Here is a 13,630-nt window from a genome sequence, read left to right as displayed (position 1 = left end):
ACATGTGGACAGGTGTCAAGTCATCAGAACAAATAGAATTAAAGCTAAATATATACTTGTACACACACAAACACAAGTATACCTCATCATTCATCAAGTCCTTTCCTATAGCATCGCTCAGCCTACATCTCTCCTCTCCTCATCCTCCTCTCATGACAATTTGTGTCTTTTCACAATGAACAAAAAACCTCTTCATCGGCTTGAAGGCTCTCCGCCCTATGACTGCACTTCACCCCCTTTCCATCGTTTAACTCGTCTTCTCAGCTCTCAAAGCAACTTTCTAGTTGTTACTCACGATCGACTCTCCCGTTTCCATCCTAGGCTGGAACTCCCTCTCTTATCAGCTCAAAATCACAGTGAGCACAGTTCTTCCTGAATTCTTTGCTGCTAAAATCCCCCCCGCCTCCAACCAGCTTCCACGATTCATTTCCCAGCCCTCTAAACCCACTTCACCCAACTCAAGCGTGAATCAACTCAAGTCTATCCTCATTTAGCGGAAAAAGGATGGGCCCAGGAGTTCTCTTCTTGACCGTGTGCTCTTTGAGGGGAGCGTACACATCTCCCAGCTCTTTTCCATTGTACTCACCCAAACATAGTCTAGTGGGAGTCAGAGGACTTGGGTTCTAATCTAATCCTGCCTCTATCCCTTTGCTGCTGGGGGACCTTGGGCAAGGTGCTTCACTTCTCTGGCCTCAGTTTCCTCATCAGTAAAATGGCAGGCAATAATTGCATATTCATCTTTCCATTCATTTTTTTTTCTTCTAGGAGGGGCAGGGCATGTGTCTGTTGCGGTGTGATAAAGTGGATAGTGCACTTCCCCTCTGCCTTCAAACATGCCCACGTCTCCCCCAAACTAGCTCTCTTCCCCTGTTCAAAGCCCTGAAACCTGTATACGTGGGGTTTTTTTTGGACTGTCTCCCCCTTCTAGACTGTGAGCCCGTTGTTGGATAGGGATTGTCTCTATCTGTTGCCGAATTGTACTTTCCAAACACTCAGTGCAGTGCTCTGCACACAGTAAGCACTCAATAAATACGATTGAATGAATGAATTAGAGCCCGGGTCCTCTTGACTCCCGGGCCTGTGCTCTTTCCACTAAGCGACACTGCTTCTGATTTAGAGAAATTGCGACTCTGACCCTAGTCATCCCAGTTCCCTACTGAAATTTCCCTCAGCTTTCCCCCGCTCCTCTCCAGACTCACCGGGCCCGTCCCGGGCTGTGGAGCATCGAACTCTGCTGAGAGAGAGGCTCACTCTATCTTGTCGGTCCTGGACATGGATGGGGGTTACCGGAAGGTCTGGACGAGGGATGGGGCCTGTCAGGGTCCTCCCTCCCCATCTCGGCTCTCCGGTTGGCTGTGCAGTCGCCTCAGATGATGGCGGGTTATTTCCTGGGAGATTCCCCATGGGAGGACAGACCCGGGGCTCCGCTGAGACGGCTGGCTGCCTGGGAATCTCAAAAGGCCGGGATCGTGCTCTCCCTGCGGTCCCGGCCCTCACAACCTAAATCACTACCCATTCCCGTGTGGTTCCAACTCTGTGACTCCTTCAACAGACTAATCATCATTCCCTTTCATGATTCATTCATTCATGCATTCAATCATATTTATTGAGCGCTCACTGTGTGCAGAGCACTGTACAAAGCGCTGGAAAAGTACAATTTGGCAACAGAGACAATCCCTACACAACAACGGGCTCACGGTCTAGAAGGGGGAGCCAGACAACAAAACAAAACAAGTAGACAGGCATCAATACCATCTAAAGAGATAAATGGAATTACAGATGTAGACACATCATTAATAAACTAAATAGATTAATAATAGCATTCCGGTTATGCTCTGAGGCTTGGGGTTTCATCCCATGCCAGGACTTGTTATCCCTTCTAGACTGTGAGCCCGTTGTTGGGTGGGACCGTCTCTATGTGTTGCCAACTTGTACTTCCCAAGAGCTTAGTACAGTGCTCTGCACCCAGTAAGCGCTCAATAAATACGATTGAATGAATGAAAGAATAAATACGATTGAATGAATGAATGAATCTGAAATCTGCAACAATCCAACTTTGACATTCCCCTCTAGACTGGAAGCTCATCATGGGCAGGAAATGTGGCTACCAACCCTGTTACATTGTTCTTTCGTACTCTCCCAAGTGCTTACTACCAAGGTCTGCACATAGTAAGCACTCAGTAAATAAGATCGATTGATGGATGCGCATTATCTTCCCCTACTGAATTTCTATCTGCATTCTCCATCCCTTCCAAGCTCACCCTCTTACTGTGCCTCGTTCCCAACTCCCCCGATTCAGACCCCTCCCTCACCACCTTTCCCCCGCTTGGAATTCCTTCTCCCTTCATATCCACCAGCCCTCGGGGCTTCCCATCTTCCACACTCCTTCCCGAAACTCTATGAAATCCATGGGACCCTCCCTGATTAATTTTTCCATAATGGTACATGGTAAATGTTTCCTATTTTCTAGGGACCGCTCTAAGCGCTAAAGTCCCTACAAGCTAGTCAGGTTGGACCAGTCCCCGTCCCGCATAGGACTTCCAGTCTTAATCCCCCTTTTACAGATGAGGTAGTTGAGGTAAGAGGTGAAATGACTTGCCCAAGGTCACATGGCAGATAAGTGATGGAGGCGGAATTCGAACCCAGGCCCTCTGATGCCCAGGTCCATGCTCTATCAACTGGGCTATGCTGCTTCCCCGTGCTTCCTTCTCTCAGGGTGCTTAATTGTCTCGGTCTGGGCCTGTGTAAAAAGCCCCCCTCCCCATCCTTAATAAGAATGATAACAATAATCAGAATAGTGGTATTTGATAAGTGTTTATTATGTGCTGGAGTGGATACTAGCAACTTGGGTCAGAATTTATTAAGAATTTCCTTACAAAAAGACTGCCAAGTGTCAGAGGAGAAACAAACTAATCATATCGGAGACGTTTCCTGACCCGCGGGGGCTCAGACTGAAAGACAAAGAGAGAGCACATATTGAATGCCGATTTTACAGCTAGACCCAGAGGGGTTTACGTAGCTGAACCAAGGTGATACAGCAGTACCGGACCAGAACCGGGCAGACATTTCTAATCTCATGACGTCCAGCCACACGCTCATTTCACTAAACCGTGGTGTCGCCCAAACAATCACTTGTCAGTCGGTCATTCATTCATCAATCATATCTATCGAGTGCTTACAGCGAGAAGAGCACCGTACTAAGTGTTTGGAAAGTACCATTCAGAATAAAGAGAGACAATCCGTGCCCACACCGGGCTTACAGTCACACCCGGCTTATCAGCTTCCGTCCCAGACATTGTCAAATCCTCAGGCGCCGGACTTGCTCTTTGGGCAGTTCTTTATATGGCTACCCCCACGGTTGGGAAACGTTATGAGGAACGGGATGGTCAGCAAAAGGAAACAGATGTTTTGTCCCTTAGAAGAGGGAGGAGGAGTCTCCCCTTTAGGACTCTCCCCAGTGCGGCCTTCGTGTCCCGGTTCCTCAGGCTGTAGATGAGGGGGTTCATGGCCGGGGTCATCACGGTGTAGGAGATGGACAACAGCAGGTCTAGGGTCGAGGGGGAGTCTGACACGGGCTTGAGTTGGGTGAAAGTTCCGGTCAAGAGGAAGACGATGACGGCGGCGAGGTGAGGCAGGCAGGTGGAGAAGGCTTTGGCCCGGCTCTCGGCGGCCGGCATCCTCAGCACGGCCCGGAAGATGTGCACGTACGAGACGACGATGGAGACGAAGCAGATGAGAACTGCAGCTACCCCACAGGTGAAGGTCACGTAAATGACGATATGGTCCTCGGAGCAGGAGATCTTCAGCATGGAGGGGATGTCACAGAAGAACTGCTGGATGATGTTGGACCCGCAGAAGCTCAGGGAGAAAGTCGAAGCTGAAGATAAGACCCCAAACATCACCCCAGTGAGCCAGGAGGCGGCCGCCATCTTTCCACAGGACGTGTCGGTCATGATGAGATCATAACGCAGGGGGAGACAGATGGCGGAGTAGCGGTCGTAGGACATCGCCGTGAGGAGGAACATCTCTGAACTACCGAACAGGACCACCAAGAAGATCTGGGCGGCACAGCCCAGGAGGGAGATGGCTCTACGATCGGTCAAGGAGATGACAACAGACTTGGGGGTAGTGATGGAGATGTAGCAGAGGTCGAGGACGGACAGGTTCCTGAGGAAGAAGTACATGGGGGTGCGGAGGTACCGGTCGAGGGCGGTGACGGTGACGATGAGGAGATTCCCCATCAGGGCCGCCAGGTAGACCAGGAGGAACAGCGCGGCGTGGACCAGCTGCAGCTCCCGGACCTCCGAGAAACCCAGCAGGAGGAATTCCTTCACCGTGGAGACGTTGGGCATTCTCGGTAGGGAGCCCTGACTTTCTGCATGTGATGAGAGAAGAGCCAAAGTTAGAGTCCATTGATGGGATGAGTGAAGGAATAGACAGGACACTCTCTGGTGATTCCCGTTTGGACTACTGCATCAGCCTTCTCTCTGATCTCCCTCCTCGTGTCTCTCCCCACTTCAATCCATACTTCACGCTGCTGCCCGGATTGTCTTTGTCCAAAAACGCTCTGGGCATGTTACTCCCCTCCTCAAAAATCTCCAGTGGCTACCAATCAATCTGCACATCAGGCAGAAACTCCTCACCCTGGGCTTCAAGGCTCTCCATCACCTCGCCCCCTCCTACCTCACCTCCCTTCTGTCCTTCTCCAGCCCAGCCCACACCCTCCGCTCCTCTGACGCTGACCTCCTCACCGTGCCTCGTTCACGCCTGTCCCGCCATCGACCCCCGGCCCACGTCCTCCCCCGGGCCTGGAACGCCCTCCCTCTGCCCATCCCCCAAGCTAACTCTCTTCCTCCCTTCAGGGCCCTACTGAGAGCTCACCTCCTCCAGGAGGCCTTCCCAGACTGAGCCCCTTCCTTCCTCTCCCCCTCGTCCCCCCTCCATCCCCTCATCTTACCTCCTTCCCTATCCCACAGCACCTGTATATATGTATATATGTTTGTACATATTTATTACTCTATTTATTTATTTATTTATCTTACTTGTACATATCTATTCTATTTATTTTATTTTGTTAGTATGTTTGGTTTTGTTCTCTGTCTCACCCTTCTAGACTGTGAGCCTACTGTTGGGTAGGGACTGTCTCTACATGTTGCCAACTAGTACTTCCCAAGCACTTAGTACAGTGCTGTGCACACAGTAAGCGCTCAATAAATACGATTGATTGATTGATTGATTGATTCTCCATGGAGAGGAGGGAGTTACTGAATTCAAAATGATCTCTGAGTTCACGGTGGAGGCACGGAACGTTTCTGGGGAATGATGTCGACTCCCTGCACAGGATGAGGGAAGCCTTCTATTCTGAGACATTAATGTTGGGGGTGAAGGAATAGGACTAAGTCGATCGGTTCTATTTATTGAAGACCTACAGAGGACGTGGTATTTATACATATAATCACTGCCCTCAAGGAGCTTCCATTCTATTGGAGGCACCAAGCTTCGAACTGTGTAGAAGCAGGGGACTATTGAGAAGAACACAGGCCTGGGAATCAGAGGACCTGGGTTCTAATCCCACCTCTACCAGTTCTCTGCCGCATAGCCATGGGAAGGTGACTTAATTTCTCTACAGCTCAGTTTTCTCACTAGTAAAATGAGGATTCAATATCTGGTTTCCCTCCTAGTCTGTGAATCCGTTGTGAGACACGGACTGTGTTCTACCAGATGGTCCTGAATCTCACCCAGCATTTAATACTTTGCTTGGAACGTAGTAAGCACTTAATAAATATCAAGAGTATTATTTTTGGTTGAGGAGACCTAAACTAAAATGAATAGCAGATATTAGAGGTCAGAGAACATAAAGATATGTTTGTGACTGTTGTGAAACGTTTTCAGTGGTTTCAGAGTTAAATGAGAAGTGCCTTCAAACATAAATGCCTCCATTTAGTGGAGAAAGAACGGGCCTGGTAGAGAGTAGTACCTGGATTCTGATCCTCTTTTCGCTCCTTGTCTGCTGTGTGACCTGGGGTCCGTCACTTACCGTCTCTGTGCCTTGGTTACCTCATCTGAAAAACGGGGGTTACAACTGTGAGCACCCTATGGGGCGTGGACTGTGTCCAACCTGATCAGCTTGTATCCACCCCAGTGCTTAGTACAGTACCTGGCACATAGTGAGCACTTAAAAACACCATAAACCAACCAAACAACAACAACAAAAAACCACGTATACTCCAAACCGATCCCATTTGCTCACATATCTGCAGTCACACTTGTACACTCACAAACACAAGTGTACCTCCTCATTCATACCTCATCATTCATCGAGTCCTTTCCTATGGCATTACTCAGCCGACATCTCTCTTCTCCTCATCCTCCTCTCATGACAAATTGTGCCTTTTCACAAGGAACAAAAACTCTTAATCGGCTTGAAGGCTCTCCGCCCTATGACTGCACTTCACCCCCTGCCATCGTTCAACTCGTCTTCTCAGCTTTCAAAGCAACTTTCTAGTTGTTACTCATGATCGACTCTCCCGTTTCCATGCTAGCTTGGAGCTCCCTCCCTTTCTGGCTCAAAATCAGAGAGAGCACAGTTCTTTCTGAATTCTTTACTGCTAAAACCCCCCCGCCTCCAACCAGCTTCCCCGATTCATTTCCCAGCCCTCTAAACCCACTTCACCCAACTCAAGCGTGAATCAACACAAGTCTATCCTCATTTAGTGGAAAAAGGATAGGCCCAGGAGTTCTCTTCTTGACCACGAGCTCCTGGAGAGGAGCATACACATCTCCCAGCTCTGTTCCATTGTACTCTCCCAAGCATAGTTTAGTGGGAGTCAGAGGACTTGGGTTCTAATCCTGCCTCTGTCCCTTTGCTTCTGTGGGACCTTGGGCAAAGTGCTTCACTTCTCTGGCCTCAGTTTCCTCATTGGTAAAATGGCATGCAATAATTGTACATTCATCTTTCCATTCATTTTTTTTTCTTCTAGTAAGGCCAGGGAATGTGTCTGTTGTGGTGTGATAAAGTGGATAGAGCATTACCCCTCTGCCTTCAAACATGCCCACGTCTCCCTCAAACTAGCTCTCTTCCCCTGTTCAAAGCCCTGACGCCCGTCTGCTTATTTTTTGTGTGTGGACTGTCTCCCCCTTCTAGACTGTGAACCCATTGTTGGATAGGCATAATCGCTATCTGTTGCCGAATTGTACTTTCCAAGCACTCAGTACAGTGCTCTGCACACAGTAAGCACTCAATAAATACGATTGAATGAATGAATTAGAGCCCAGGTCCTCTTCACTCCTGGGTCTGTGCTCTTTCCACTAAGCGACACTGCTTTTTATTTGGAGAAATTGCGATTCTGACCCTGGTCATCCCAGTTCGCTGTTTCAATTTCCCTCAGCTTTCCCCCGCTCCTCTCCGGACTCACCGGGCCCGTCCTGGGCTGGGGAGCGTTGAACTCTGCTGAGAGAGAGGCTCACTCCATCTTGTTGGTCCTGGATGGGGATGGGGAAGACGGGAAGGTCTGGGCAAGAGATGGGGGTTGACAGGATCCTCCCTCCCCCTCTCCACTCTCCAGCTGGCTGAGCCATCCCCTCAGATGACGGCGGGTTATTTCCTGGGAGAGTCCCCATGGGAAGATGGACCTGGTTTCCGCTGAGACGGCCGGCCATCCGGGAATCTTGGATGACCGGGATCGTGGTCTCCCTGCGGTCCCGGCCCTCACAACCTAAATAACTACCCATTCCCATGTGGTTCCCACTCTGTGACTCCTTCAACAGACTAATCATCATTCCCTTTTATGATTCATTCATTCATTCATTCAATCATATTTATTGAGCGCTTACTGTGTGCAGAGCACTTTACTAAGCGCTGGAAAAGTGCAATTCGGCAACAGAGACAATCCCTACACAACAACAGGCTCAGGGTCTAGAAGGGGGAGCCAGGCAACAAAACAAAACAAGTAGACAGGCGTCAATACCATCTAAATAGATAAATGGAATTACAGATGTATACATATCATTAATAAACTAAACAGATTAATAATAGCATTCTGGTTATGCTCTGAGGTTTGGAGTTTCATCCCATGCCAGGGCTTGGGATCCCTTCTAGACTGTGAGCCCGTTGTTGGGTGGGACCGTCTCTATGTGTTGCCAACTTGTACTTCCCAGGTGCTTAGTACAGTGCTCTGCACGCAGTAAGCGCTCAATAAATACGATTGAATGAATGAATAAATACGATTGAATGAATGAATGAATCTGAAATCTGCCGCAATTCAACTTCGACATTCCCCTCTAGACTGGAAGCTCATCATGGGCAGGAAATGTGGCTACCAACCCTGTTACATTGTTCTATCGTACTCTCCCAAGTGCTTACTACCAACGTCTGCACATAGTAAGCACTCAGTAAATAATCGATTGATTGATGTGCATTATCTTCCCCTACTGAATTTCTATCTGCATTCTCCATCCCTTCCAAGCTCACCTTCTTACTGTGCCTCGTTCCCAACTCCCCCGATTCAGACCCCTACCTCACCACCTTTCCCCTGCTTGGAATTCCCTCTCCCTTCATATCCACCAGCCCTCGGGGCTTCCCATATTCCACACTCCTTCCCGAAACTCTATGAAATCCATGGGACCTTCCCCGATTAATTTTTTCATAATGGTACATGGTAAATGTTTCCTATTTTCTAGGGACCACTCTAAGCGCTAAAATCCCTACAAGCTAGTCAGGTTGGACCAGTCCCTGTCCCGCATAGGACTTCCAGTCTTAATCCCCCTTTTACAGATGAGGTAGTTGAGGCAAGAAGTGAAATGACTTGCCCAAGGTCACATGGCAGACAAGTGGTGGAGGCGGAATTAGAACTCAGACCCTCTGACGCCCAGGTCCATGCTCTATCAACTGGGCTATGCTGCTTCCCTGTGCTTCCTTGTCTCAGGGTGCTTAACTGTCTCGGCCTGGGCCTTTGTAAAAAGCTCCCCTCCCCATCCTTAATAATAACGATAACAATAATCATAATCGTGGTATTTGATAAGCGTTTATTATGTGTTGGAGTGAATACAAGCCAATTGGGTCAGACAAGTCCCTGTACCACACGGGCTCACAGTCTCAACCCCCATTTTACAGCTGAGGGAACTGAGGCCCAGAGAAGTGAAGAGACTTGCCCAAGGTCACACGGCAGACAAGTAGCAGAACTGGGATTAGAATCCACGACCTCCGACTCCCAAGCCCGTTCTCTGGATGGAGGGATGAATAGATGGATGGATGGTTGGATGGATGGATGGGTGGATGCATGGAAGGAAGGAAAGATGGATTGATGAGAGAGGATGGATTTAACAAGACAGATGGAGGTGCAGTCAACCTTTCTTCCCTTCTCCCCTACCACCTCCCATATTACAGCTTTCACTTCCACCACCAGAGTCACGCTAAAGAGCGTATCGTTATATTGGGAGAGTTCAGTTTGCCAGAGTTTTTAAACGCATTCCCTGCCCACAGTGAGCTAACAGTTTCCAGGGCCTCCCCTACCTTTCGGCCACAATGCCTCCCCGAAACAGCATCGTCAGTCCTACTTCCATCTTAGCCGCCTCCCTCCCAGACTTTGACAATTCATCGAAGTCCAGCTTTTTCTGTGAACCTTGTCGTACAGCTAAGTATCTGGCTAGGTCCAAGGGCAATTCCTTGGTTAAGTGGTGGGATGAGATGATTTGTACAAGAAAGGAGACATTTTGTCCCAGAGCAGAAGGCCGGGAGAGTGACCCTTTTAGGATCCTGCCCATGGCGGCCTTCATGTCCCGGTTCCTCAGGCTGTAGATGAGGGGGTTCAGGACGGTGGGCACCACGGAGTAGAACACGGACTCCAGCAGATCCATGATCGAGAAGGAGTCCGAGGGCGGTTTGAGGTGGGTAAATAGCGCCGTCGAGATGAAAACTGTGACGACGATGAGGTGGGGCATGCAAGTGGAGAAGGCTTTGGCCTGGCCCTCGGAGGCCGGCATCCTCAGCACAGCCCAGAAGATGCGCACGTACGAGACGATGATGAGAATGAAGCAGGCGATGCCTAACGATACCCCAGTGGTGATGCTCACGTCGATGGCGACGTGGTCCTTGGAGCAGGAGAGCTTCAGCAGGGAGGGGATGTCACAGAAAAACTGCGGGACGATGTTGGACCCACAGAAGGACAGGGAGAACGTCCCAGCTGAACACATTACTGCCAACAGGCCCCCACTGAGCCAGGAGGCAGCCGCCATCTTCCCACAGGCCGCTGTGTTCATGACGACCTCGTAGCTCAGGGGGAGGCAGATGGCGGCGTAGCGGTCGTAGGACATCGCCGTGAGGATAAAATATTCCGCACCTGCAAATAAAATCACCAGACAGACCTGTACTCCACAGCATAGGAAGGAGATTTCTCGACGGTCCGTCAGGGAGTCGTGAATGGATTGGGGGACGGTGACGGAGATGTAGCAGAGGTCAGCCACGGACAGGTGCCCGAGGAAGAAGTACATGGGGGTGTGGAGGCGCCGGTCGAGGGCGGTGGCAAGGACGATGAGGAGGTTCCCCGTCAGGGCCGCCAGGTAGACCAGGAAGAACAGCGCGGCGTGGACCAGCTGCAGCTCCCGGACCTCCGAGAATCCCAGCAGGAGGAATTCCCTCATCACCGTGGAGACGTTGGGCATTTTTGGAAATTGGCATGGACTTTCTGCAGTGGATGAGGGAAGAGTCAAAGTCACAGTCCATCGATGGGAAGAGTGAAGAAACTGACAAGACATTTGTTGGTGATTCTCTATGGAAAGGAGACAGTTATTGAATTCAAAATGATCTTGGAGTTTCATATCCAGCAGGGATAAGGAAAGATCCAGATTTTCACAGTACTTTGGTCGATTGAAAGGGAATCCCTGAGATCGTCCCCCACCTCAGCCACCCCAACAGAGTGGGCAGACACGTTCCCTACCCACATCGAGTTCACAGTCTGGAGGAAGATCTTTTTCTATCTTCGTCTTCAACCCTCCCCGCTGCCTGAACTTGTTTGCTGCTTACACTCCCCGATACTTTGTGTACGCACACACACACACTCACACCCCTCTTCTAGCGCAGGGAACCTGATTGCGGCAACTCCCGTAAAGTGGAAAATGAATGCGTTCAGTAATATTTATGAAGCGCTTACTGTGTGCAGAGCACTGTACTGAATGCTAGGGAGAGTACTCTAGAATAATTAACAGACACAGTCCCTGCCCACAGTGAGCATACAGTCTTGTTTTTACTCACGATCAACATTCCCGTTTCCACCCTAGCCTGGAACTCCCTCTCTTATCAGCTCAAAATCAGAGCGAGCACAGTTCTTTCTGAATTCTTTACTGCTAAAATCCGCCCCCCGCCTCCAACCAGCTTCCCCAGTTCATTTCCAAGCCCTCTAAACCCACTTCCCTTAACTCAAGAGAGAATCGACTCAAGTCCATCTTCATTTAGTGGAAAAAGGATGGGCCCAGGAGTTCTCTTCTTGGCTCTGAGCTCCTTGACGGGAGCATTCACATCTCCCAGCTTTGTTCCATTGTACTCTCCCAAGCGTAGCTTAGTGAGAATCAGAGGACTTGGGCCCTAATCCTCCCTCTGTGAGACCTTGGGCAAGTCGCTTCACTTCTTTGGGCCTCAGCTTCCTCATCTGTAGAATTGCATGCAATAATTGCATCTTCATCTTTCCATTCATTTCTTTTCTTCTAGAAGGGGCAGGAAATGTGTCTGTTATGGTGCGATGAAGTTGATAGAGCATTTCCGCTCTGCCTTCCAACGTGCCTACGTCTCCCTCATCCTAAAAAGATCCTCTCTTGACCCCGCTGCCCCTTCCAGTTATCGCCCTATCTCCTTCCTACCCTTCCTTTCCAAACTCCCAAAGCGAGTCATCAGCACTCGCTGCCTCGAATTCCTCAACTCCAACTCTCTCCTGGGCCCCCTCCAATCTGGCTTCTGTCCCCTCCACTCCACCGAAACTGCCCTCTCAAAGGTCACCAATGACCTCCTTCTTGCCATATCCAACGGCTCCTACTCTTTCCTAATCCTCCTCGACCCCTCAGCTGCCTTCGACACTGTGGCCCACCCCCTTCTCCTCAACACGCTATCCGACCTTGGCTTCACAGACTCCATCCTCTCCTGGTTCTCCTCTTATCTCTCTGGCCATTTATTCTCACTCTCCTTCGCGGGCTCCTCCTCCTCCCCCTCCCACCCCCTAACTGTAGGGGTTCCTCCAGGGTCAGTTCTCGGTCCCCTTCTGTTCTCCATCTATACTCACTCCCTCAGTGAACTCATTTGCTCCCATGGCTTCAACTATCATCCCTACGCAGATGTTACCCAAATCTACATCTCCACCCCTGCTCTCTCTCCCTCCCTTCAGGCTCGCATCTCCCTCCTGCCTTCAAGACATCTCCATCTGGATGTCTGCCCTCCATCTAAAACTCAACATGTCCAAGACTGAGCTCCTTATCTTCCCTCCCAATCCCTGTCTTTTCCCTGACTTTCCCTTCACTATTCATGGCACTACCATCCTTCCCGTCTCACACGTCTGCAACCTGGGTGTCATCCTCGACTCTGCTCTCTCGTTCACCCCTCTCATCCAATCCCTCACCACAACCTGCCGGTCTCACCTCTGCAACATCGCCAAGATCCGCCCTTTCCTCTCCATCCAAACTGCTACCCTGTTCGTTCAGTCTCTCATCCTATCCTGACTGGATGACTGCATCGGCCTCCTCTCCGATCTCCCATCCTCCTGACTCTCCTCACTTCAATCCATACTTCACACCGCTGCCCGGATCATCTTTATGCAGAAACGCTCTGGACATCTTACTACCCTCCTCAAAAATCTCCAGTGGCTACCAATGAACCTACGCATCAGGCAGAAATTCCTCACCCTCGGCTTCAAGGCTGTCCATCACCTCGCCCCCTCCTGCCTCACCTCCCTTCTCTCCTTCTCCAGGCCAGCCCGCACCCTCTGCTCCTCTGCCGCTAACCTCCTCACTGGACCTCGTTCTTGCCTGTCCCGCCGTCGACCCCCGGCCCACATCCTACCTCTGACCTGGAAAGCCCCCCACACCTCGCATATGCCAAACAAGCTCTCTTCCCCTGTTCAAAGACCTACTGAGAGCTCACCTCCTCCAGGAGGCCTTCCCAGCCTGAGTCTCCCCTTTTCCTCTGCCCCTCCTCCCCTCCCTCTGCTCTACCCCCTTCCCTTTCCCATAGCACTTGTGTATATTTGTACATATTTATTACTCGATTTATTTTCTTAATGATGCGTATATATATATATATATATATATATATAATTCTATTTATCTTTTTTGATGCTATTGATGCTTGTCTACTTGTTTTGTTTTGTGGTCTGTCTCCCCCTTCTAGACCGTGAGCCCGTTTTTGAGTAGGGATTGTCTCTATCTGTTGTCGAATTGTACTTTCCGATCGCTCGGTACAGTGCTCTGCACACAGTAAGTACTCAATAAATATGATTGAATGAATGAATTAGAACCCAGGTCCTCTTGACTCCCGGGTCCGTTCTCTTTCCATTAAGCGACACTGCTTCCAACTTAGTGAAATTGTGACTCTGACCCTGGTTATCCCAGTTCCCTATTGCAATTTCCCTCAGCTTTCCCCTCCTCCTCTCCG

The sequence above is a fragment of the Tachyglossus aculeatus genome, unplaced genomic scaffold, assembly GCF_015852505.1.
Source record: "Tachyglossus aculeatus isolate mTacAcu1 unplaced genomic scaffold, mTacAcu1.pri scaffold_116_arrow_ctg1, whole genome shotgun sequence".
Taxonomy (NCBI): Eukaryota; Metazoa; Chordata; class Mammalia; order Monotremata; family Tachyglossidae; genus Tachyglossus; species Tachyglossus aculeatus.
This window is presented reverse-complemented; position numbering follows the sequence as displayed.